General features: G+C 40.1%; 1 non-coding gene across 1 annotated transcript; it reads left to right on the forward strand.

The window, feature by feature from the left end:
• Window positions 1-10,033: 10,033 nt before the first annotated feature.
• LOC135276006 (U4 spliceosomal RNA) lies at window positions 10,034-10,174 on the forward strand. Its single transcript, XR_010343576.1, has one exon. It is a non-coding gene; the product is annotated as a U4 spliceosomal RNA (small nuclear RNA).
• The last annotated feature ends 282 nt before the right edge of the window (window positions 10,175-10,456 follow it).

The following is a 10,456-nucleotide window of genomic DNA, read 5'->3' on the forward strand; positions in this document are numbered from 1 at the left end:
ATCAGGTTTTGTCCTCTCTTACTGCACTTATAGCCCTGTGACCTCCATGTGTGCCATCTTGCCTGCTGGATTATGAGAGATGTGGTAGAGTCACTCTCCTAGTCCTAGCCAACAGTTGTCAGACATAGGAACAAGTCTATCTTAGATCATCCAACCACCAGGCAACACCCTAGATGATCTCAGACACATAAGCAGGCGCCTCAGAGATCAGCTGAGCCAACCTAGACCAGAAACGTTAAGCCAATGTACAGAATTATGAGCTAAATAAATGGCTGGTTTTTAAGCCACTAATTTTTGGTATGGTTTGTTATGCAACAGAAGTGAACTATCATTATGGTAAATACAAGCAATATACCTAAAACAAAATGATTCAGAAAGGCTAAATAGAAAGGAATAGACAGACATACCAAGTGCTGTGGACTGAATGTGTACCCTCAATAGTCATTTCTTGAAGCTCAGTTCCAAATGTAATGGTATTTGGAGGTGGGACCTTTGGAAGGTAATTAGGTCGTGAGCGCAGAGCCCTCACGAATAGGATTAGTGCCCTTATAAGAAGAGACAAAACAGAGCTTACTTCCTGTGTCACTCTGCCGCATGAAGATAAAGTAAAAAGGTGTCTGTCTGCAAAGCAATAAGAGGGCCCTCACCAAAACCCAGTCATGTTGGCACCCTGCTGTTAGACTTCACATCCTCCGTAACTGTAAGAAATAAATGTTGTTGAAGCCACCCAGTCTCTAACAGCCTGGACTCACTAAAACACCAGACAAATGGAAACAGTAAGAATGCAGGCTTGTTCTTTTGATATCAGACAATTCGGACCAAAATGGCTTAAATGTAATTAAGAACATCATGCTAAAGGCTAAAATTAGCCAGAAAAAAAAAAATGTAGCTAAAGGCCACAGTAAAGATAAAAGTTTGAAATATGAAACTTTTGTGTCAGATAACCCAAAATATCTGTGTACTAAATAACACAGCAACCACCATCATAAAAAAGAAACTACAGGATTACATTTCCAAGTAATAATTTCTCATCTTTGGCCAACCCTATGAGTAGCTAAGGGAATTTTAAAAAATATTACTCAGGGATGGATCCAAAGAAGATACATTTGGAAGCAAGATAGGTGGATTAAGTCTGTGTTGAACAATAATTTGTCATACCTCATTATAAGAGATGTAGCCACGGCCAGGCACAGTGGCTCATGCCTATAATCCAGCACTTTGGGAGGCCGAGGCAGGCAGATCACTTGAGGTCAGGAGTTTGAAACCAGCCTGGCCAACATGGTGAAACCCTGTCTCTATTAAAAATACAAAAAAAATTAGCCGAGCGTGGTGGCAGGTGCCTGTAATACCAGCTACTCAGGAGGCTGGGGCGGGAGAATCGCTTGAACCCAGGAGGCAGAGGTTGCAGTGAGCCAAGATCATGCCACTGCACTACTGCCTGGGTGAGACTGGGTCTCAGAAAAAAACAAAAGAGATATTGGCCTTGTAAAATTATAGGACAGATAGGAATGTGTATGTCTTCTACCTTGTGGTTAGGCTGTACTCTATGAAAATTAACATTTGTCCTTGGGAGATGGCGATTCAACAGTCCCCTGCGGCACAGTCAGGACAACAAAGAAGTTCATTGATAACTCACAAGAGGAGTTATCTGTCCTGTACTTTTTGGTGAAACCTGGATAGTCAAAGTTCCCCACATTCCCCATCCTAACTTGGAATATGAGTGAATTCCTCTGTCCTTACTGAGCACACTCTACCCCAGAGTATTAGTCTAGCTTAGTTGTTATCAAATGGGTAATTTTGCTCTCCAGTGGACATTTTTGGTTGTCACAACTTGGCAGGAGAGGATGCTACTAGCTGGTAGTGGATAGAGGCTAGGGATGCTTCTAAACACTCTACAATGTACAGGACAGTCTCTCATAACAAAAATATTATCCAGCCCCAAATGTCACTAGTACTAAGGGTGAAATTCACTTGAAAAGCATTATTGCTCAGAACAGCCTTCAAATTTTGAGAAATATACTGCTAGGGTATAGTCTGATCTATTTGCAAGGGATGAGTTGTTCCAAAGAATGAAGGAAGTCTTGCTTTGAGAGGTGAGAAGAAGGAAACATTGTTGCAGAGATGTTGGTGCTTAAGAATAGGGGAGAAAAATAAGGAAGTGGACTACACCAATGAGGGTTGAACTTCTGGAGGAATTTTCCATTAAACTAAAGAGAAGGTCATTGCCATTTTCTTTGTTGACCCATCCCTCATTAAAGGCAGAATGAAGGAACAAGACAGCAAAGAATGTGACTGGCCCCATGGAAAGGAAGCTGAATCCTATCCTGGGGACTCTGTCTAGATGTTCCAGGTGATAACCAACAGCGACATGATATAGCGGTTTATGCAGACTTCTCCACACATGTGAGGAGCAAGCTTGGAAGTTCAAGGGGTTTGATGTAAGCTGCTCTGTCTAGTAGGTGTGGTTCTTCTACCTCCCATATACTTTCACCCATTCACCCCTCTCTGAGAGTATCCTGATCTCACCTGGGTGTCCTCACCTCTCCCTCTTTGTTCTTTGTCTTAAGCCTTAAGGGATAAGGATGTGGCTCAGGCCTTAGATCATTATCATAATCCTGTCCTCAAGCCCCAGTAGTACAGAAAACAAAAATGACCCGATTTTGACTATAGAGATATAAAAAGAGGTTTCCCAGAGATAACAGAGAAGGAAGCTTCTTTGCTCTTTTGAGAGAATTTCTGAAAGTGACCTCTCTCCCTAGATGTGGCTGAAAAAAAACGTATCTTTGTGTATTACGGTTCTTGCACACAATAGGAATGAACTGTAGGTAGTTTAAGCAGAAAGCAAATTGATTGGAGGATATCAGGGAGTTCACAGATTCTATGGGAATGCCAAAGAATCCAGCTTTCCCAGAGAGAGCCACACAACAGTATATACTATTGCGGAACTGCTCCAGAGAAAACACCGTTGCCCTCACTGAGCACAAATACCCCACTGGGAAAGGGTGCTGGGCCCTAGGGACTTTTACCTGAACCTCTGCAACTGCTGCTTCTGGAGATAATACTGCCACTCTTGCCAGGAGGGTTTCTGCATGGTGCTTATGTCTTCATGTCACCAGACTTCACAGAGTTGCAAGGGAGACTGGGAAACAGAATTTCTGAATTTCACATTGAGGAAATAAGGACTTATAAGATGGAGAACTCTCCATAGGAAAGGTTTTCAAAGGTGCCTTGCGGCCATAAAGAAAGCATATGTCCACTATACCTTGGGAGTTGTTGTCAGCCATCTTGTAACCTTGATAGGGAATTAGCCTGATGTGCCAGAAGTCAGAAAACAGAGTTAGTAAGAAACGGGGTGGATGATAATACCTCTGGGATGCTGAATCAAACCCCAGGTGAAGTCCAGTTTATTTCTGGGATCTCAGTCCATTACCTAATAAATCCCCTCCATTGTTTAAACATGTTTGAATTGGGGTTTTTTGTTTTGTTCTTTACAAATGACTGCATCCTAATTGATACAGTGTACAAACAAAAAATCATTAGAAAACACTCCTAAATTCTGAATGATAGCATTACTGGATTATAAAGTATGTGCGTTTTAAATTTGGATATATATTATACTAGATTACCTTCCAAATTTTTGCACAATTTTTTATTTCTATTAATAATTTTTGATAGTTTTCTCATACCCTTGCTAACACTAAATTCTATCCTACTTTTTAATATTTATTAACCTGTTAGATGAAAAGTAGTGTATCATTGTACTTTTAGTCTTTATGTTTAATGAAAGGATTATGAGTGAAATCAAAACTCTTTTTTAAGTGTTATCAGTATTTCTGTTAGCTGCTTATTTGGGACCTTTTTCTATTGGATTACTCATCATTATCTTTATTGACTAATAAATGCTCTTTATTTAAGAAAATCATCCTTTTGTCCTATATCTTGCGTTGCCATTTTGTCATGTGCCTTTTGGGGTGTGTGTGTGTGTGTGTGTGTGTGTGTGTGTGTGTGTGTTTAACATTCAAACTGACTAGATGTACACAGTACATGATGTTTTCTCTATGTTTTTGTTCTTCCATGTTAAGTTCAGGAATAGAGTCCAAAGGATCAATCCTGCTTCTAACTGACTTTAAGAAAGATTGAAAACTCCTCCAGTCCACACAGACACCAGCCTCTGCTACCTCTGCCCCACAAGGTGTCACTGTTGAGACACAGAATGCCTGCTATATCAAGACCTTTCACAAGATGGAGCTATTGAAATTTAAATGCTCTGACAATTTGTGGTTCCAAAGTTAAAAATCTCTGTGGCTTTTTTTCCTAGGACACACCTGTGATGCTAGAGTAAAATTTGTAGGAACTGAGCTAGAAACTTGTCATTGCAGCCAGTAATGTTAAGCCCAGGTAAGCAGTCCAGGCTCGGCTCCCCTCTCCGTGGTGAATTTCTCCTGTCTTTTGCTTCCATGTCAAGTCCAGGCCACTTCAGACCAGAGATGATATAGTAACATGAACCTTCCTAAAGGAAGTGGTCACGGTCTCAGTAACTGCTTTCCCAGAAGCTTAGTCTTTGGGAAAATTTGCTGATTTTCTCCCAGCAGCCTTCAAACTTTTTGTACCAAAGGAAATGATGAAAAGAGCTTCTTTGTCGATTCTCAAATGTCCAACTGCAACCTTCCCCTGTGTTTCCTACCTAATTAAAATGATCCTTCAGTGTGTCTCCAAGAACAAAGGGCTATTGGGGGATCTCCACTAACAGAGTTGCTTTACTTATTTAAGGCAGTTCAGTCCAGTGAATAAGAATGTCTGGAATCCTGACTTCCAGAGTTTAAATTGAAACTATAATATTTATCAGCTGTGTCACTCTAAGCCATTCACTCAACATCTCCAAGCCTCAGTCTTCACATCTAAAGATGATAAAGAATACTACCTACCCCAAAGGGCTATTGTGGGAATTAAATAAAATACATTAAATACCTGACAGGTTACCTGGAACACAGTAAGTACTCAATGTTAGCTACTGTTGCTTTTTTTCTTTTAAATTTTATCACTATCATTGCTGAAAGCCCCTCTTTCTTTTTTCTTCTTCTTCTTAATAGAAATGGAGTCTTGCTTTTTGCCCAGGCTGGTCTTGAGCTCCTGGACTCAAGTGATCCTCCTGTCTCAACTTGCCAAAGTCCTGGAATTACAGGTATGAGCCACCATGTCTAGCCAAAAGCCCCTCTTTTTATCTCCTCAATGTTTAGAAGTAGAAATAATTTATCTCTAGAAAGAAAACATTCTATTAACTAGAAAGAAAACATTCTATTAATAAATGATCGACAGAGTTCAGAGAATTTTGTTTCTCACCAATTCTCATTTCAGTTCCCCATGACTCAACTTCTTACCAATAATGACCACTTTTTATATGATAAATTTAACACTATGTCTTGCTGTTTAAAAAACTTTAAATGAAATTAACACATTTATGTGAGTAAAAGAATGATTCATGAATTGGATGCACCAAGATCAAAAGAGGTTATGGGCTCTGCTCTGGAAGCAGCTACCTTTTATAGGCTGAACACAGAAGCAAAGTAAAGAAATTACCTGAATTGCTACAGTTAAGTGTTTGCCTTATTTGGGTATAGTCTGACGGGAGACCCCTAATTATACAGCCAATCCACTCAATGGCTGTTTTTGTTTGGTTAGGGCTTTGTTTTTGTTTGTCTATTTAAGTCGGTTATAAAAAATACCTCTAAACTGGGCTTTGGGCTGGGTGTGGTGGCTCATGCTTGTAATCCCAGCACTTTGGGAGGCCGAGGCGGACAGATCACTTGAGGTCAGTTTGAGACCAGCCAGGCCAACATGGTAAAACCCTGTCACTACCAAAAATATAAAAAATTAGCCGGGTGTGGTAGTGCGCACTTGTAATCCCAGCTACCCGAGAGGCTGAGGCAGGAGAATCACTTGAACTCGGGAGGCAGAGGTTGCAGTGAGCTGAGATCATGCCACTGCACTCCAGCCTGGGTGACAAAGTGAGACTCCATCTCAAAAAAAAACATAATTAAATCTAAAAAAATAAGGCTTCACCTTGCTTATGTAAGGGCTCAGGGTGCAGAGACAACCTCAGGCTAGTGGCCTTATTTACTTTAAAACTGCTGAAACATCCCACTGCCATAGGAAATTTAAGCCAGTTTTCTATTGTTGAGTATTTAGGTTGTTTCTACTCTTTTTTTTTTTTTTTTTTTTTTGAGAGAAACAGGGTCTTACTCTGTCACCCAGTGTAGAATGCAGTGCTGCAATCATAGCTCACTGTACCCTCAAACTCCTGAGCTCAGATGATCCTCCTGCTTCAGCCTCCCAAGTAGCTAGTACTACAGGCACACACCACCATGCCCAGCTAATTTTTAAATTCTTTTTAGAGATAGGGTCTCACTGTGTTGCCCAGGCTGGTCTTGAACTCCTGGCCTCAAACAATCCTTCTGCCTCAGTCTTCTAAAGCACTGGAGTTACAGATGTGTCACCCCACCGGACCTGTATCCACTTTCTTAATCTTGTAAACAACATGGCCAAAATGGTAGTTAACTCTTTATGCACATTCGTCATTCATTATTATCTTATCTTGGTGGAATAAATTCTAAGTACTAATTTTTTTTCTTTTTTTTTTTTTTTTTTGGGACAGAGTCTCACTCTGTCGCCCAGGTGCAATGGTGTAATCATAGCTCACTGTAGCCTCAAACTTTTGGGCTCAAATGATCCTCCTGCCTCAGCCTCAAAGTCCTGTGTTTAGAAGCATGAGCCGCTGTGCTTGACCTAACATGGACATTTTTAAAAGCTTTTGATCTGGTTTACAAAATTTTGCCTCATCCAGAAGAGATGGTTGACTGCATTTCTAACAGCAGTGTATGTAAGTGCTGATATCTTAACCAACATTAGCTATTTTGAGGGTTTTCTTTAATCTTCACCAATTTAAAAGGTGAAAATTTTTTTCTCACAGTTTTAATTTGCATTTATTTAATTTCTTGTAAGGCTATGGATTTTTAAATGTTTCTTAGCCAATTATTTATACTCTTTTATGCTTTTTTCTTTTGTCTTTCTTTTCAGTTCTAGATCTGCAGATGTACTCTCTTGAATTACTATTGTGAATGTTTCTTTTGGAGAATGTATTTTTTCTTGTAGGAGTGCTTTCTATTATAAGAGTAATAGCCCACCGGGCACAGTGGCTCACGCCTATAATCCCAGCACTTTGGGAGGCTGAGGCGGGTGGATCACGAGGTCAAGAGATTGAGACCATCCTGGTCAACAAGGTGAAACCCTGTCTCTACTAAAAAATACAAAAATTAGCTGGGCATGGTGGTGCAGGCCTGTAGTCCCAGCTACTCGAGAGGCTGAGGCAGGAGAATTGCTTGAACCCAGGAGGCGGAGGTTGCGGTGAGCCGAGATCGTGCCATTGCACTCCAGCCTGGGTAATAAGAGTGAAACTCCGTCTCAAAAAAAAAAAAAGAGTAATAGCCCTTTATTTTTCATGTTGCAAATATTTTCCCCAATTTGTGCTTGCATTTTCATTATATTTATGGAATTTTAAAGCACTAAGTTTCTGACGTGGAATTTTCTACTCTTATAGACTCATACATTGTGAAATATCAGAACATTAGAGACAAACAGATAGTGCTGTGTCTGAAGAGGGGTAGAAAACAGGCCATGTATAAGGAATGATAATAAAAATGACTCTGGGCTTCTCAGCAACATTTGAAGGAAGAAGACGATGGAAGAGTGTCTTCAGTGTAAAGGAAAATGCCTTCCAACCTAGAATCCTATAACCAACCAAACTGGCAATGTGAAGATTGACTGTAGACACTTGCAACATCTGGAAAAAACTAGGCCGGGCACGGTGGCTCATGCCTGTAATCACAGCACTTTGGGAGGCCAAGGAGAGCAGATCACTTGAGGCCAGGAGTCAAGACCAGCTTGGCTAACATGGTGAAACCCCGTCTCTAATAAAAAGACAGAAATTAGCTGGGTATGGTGGTGGGTGCCTGTAGTCCCAGCTACTTGGGACGCTGAGGCAGGAGAATTGCTTGAACCCAGGAGGCAGAGGTTGCAGTGAACCAAGATCACACCTCTGCACAGAGTGAGACTCCCATCTCAAAAAAAAAAAATCTGAAAAAAAATTATTTGTATTGATTTTCTTTGCTGCTATAACAAATTGCTACAAACTTAGTAGCTTAAAAGAACATAAATTTATTCTCTTACAGTTCTGGAGATCGGAATTTCTAAATCAAGATGTTAGCAGGACTGTTTCCCTTCCAGAGGCTCTAGAGGAGAATACATTTCCTTATCTTCCTTCCTGCCAGAGGCTGCCTGCATTCCTTGTCTTGTGGCCCCTTCCTTCATACATTCGTATTTAAAACCAGGACATCTCTCTCTTTTCTCTGTCTCTCCCCGTCTCTGTCTGTCTGTCTCTTTCTCTCATATGTACATGCACATGCACATGTACAGATATACCTCCTACTCTCCTATTATATAGACCTTCATTACTACATGGGGCCACACAAATAATCCAGGATAATCTCCCAATTTAAACATTCTTAACGTGATCACATCTTCAAAGTCTCTTTTGCCATTTAAGGAAACATATTTACAAGTTTTAGAGATTAGAATGTGGACATTTTAGGGAACCGATATTCTGTCTACTACATCACACAATCACATTGCCTGTACTAAGATAAGAATCTGAGAAAGAAGAAAATACAGAATACAGGAAATGAGAGATTCAACACAGAGAAAAGGAAAAGACTCTCCATGCTGGTGGCAAAGTCGTGATGTTCAAATGACAACTGCACAGCAGTCCTGATCGGGGCAGTGTGATATGAGAGAGAGAGCTATGTCAACTGCTATCCTTCCCATGTTTCTGCCGTTGTTATGTATCTTTAACTTGGTGGATATGCTTCATCAAATAGGGAATAAATCTAAATATAGAAACACAGATCAAGGACCCAGAGAATCTAACTAGAACCCATATGGCTAGATAACGAAAACAAGAACCAACAGAAATAAGTGATGTCAAACACAGCCCTGAAGGACTCCAGATATTGGAATTATTAAACACCAATAATAAGACAATTGTATTTACTATTTTAAAAGACACAAAAATTATGCTTGAAAATTTCAACAGGAAACTGGAAACTATAACAAGCAACATAGCATATTTTAAAAAGAATCAGATTGGATATGACAATGGAAAGAAACCATAAACCAAGTTTAAGATCGTGAATGGGTTTCTAGCAGATAGCAAACTGGAAGATATATTGAAACACAATCATAAAACACTGCAACACTGCTGGGAATTATATTCACATATATGTAATTATGTAAACACTGAATCGATTTAACCAACTACTGTAATATAACTATGTTAAGAAGATTAAGGATAGTAGAAGACAGAATGGCATTGTAAGACAGATAAATTATCATCTACTACAGTATGAAGCTGATAGATAATAGCTAAAGGTGGTATATGCCTATTGTTTACAAATTAGGTAGAGGTGTAAATGGCAGAAGAGAGAGCTAAAAGCATTAAAAAATAATTGTCTCTAGGCTGGGCGCGGTGGCTCATGCCTGTAATCCCAGCACTTTGGGAGGCTGAGGCGGGTGGATCACAAGGTCAAGAGATCGAGACCATCCTGGTCAACATGGTGAAACCCCGTCTCTACTAAAAATACAAAAATTAGCTGGGCATGGTGGCGCGTGCCTGTAATCCCAGCTACTCAGGAGGTTGAGGCAGGAGAATTGCTTGAACCCAGGAGGCGGAGGTTGCGGTGAGCCGAGATCGCGCCATTGCACTCCAGCCTGGGTAACAAGAGCGAAACTCCGTCTCAAAAAATAATAATAATAATAATAATTGTCCCTAGGAAGGAGGGAAGAAAGTAGAGAGGGATGGGGAAGGGAAATGCTGCATTTTATCATAACCTTTTTGGTACTACTTGACTTTTTAAAATCTGTATGTATTATTTTAATAAGATAAAATTAAAATTAAAAAATAAAGATAAAAAAGCCATAGGACAGCTTTGCACAGAGACAGTATCGTTGCCAATGAGGTTTATCCAAGGCACGATTGTTGTTAATTGAAAACTTTTCCCAATACCCCACAATGACAACTTAAAATATAGTCGGCATTGGCAATTTTTTACAGTCTCTCTGGAGACTGAATTTAAAAAGAAAGCCATAGGACTGGATGAGATCATGAATTAAACAGGTAAATACACACACACACACACACACGCACACACACACCCCATATATAAGCCCAGGTCCCGCCAAGATTTAGAGGTTAGGTAAAGAACCAGCAAAGGCGACAGCAGCTGAAACCATAGGAGGAGAACCATAAGAGAATGGTGTCCTGGAGGCCAAGTGGAGAAAATGTTTCAAAAAGGAGAGAATGATCAATCATGCAAAGTTCTGTTAGGAAGATTGAAATTTGATTATT

Source organism: Aotus nancymaae, unplaced genomic scaffold (assembly GCF_030222135.1).
Source record: "Aotus nancymaae isolate 86718 unplaced genomic scaffold, 86718_ANA_hifiasm-v0.15.2.pri h1tg000019l, whole genome shotgun sequence".
In the NCBI taxonomy this organism is placed as follows: Eukaryota; Metazoa; Chordata; class Mammalia; order Primates; family Aotidae; genus Aotus; species Aotus nancymaae.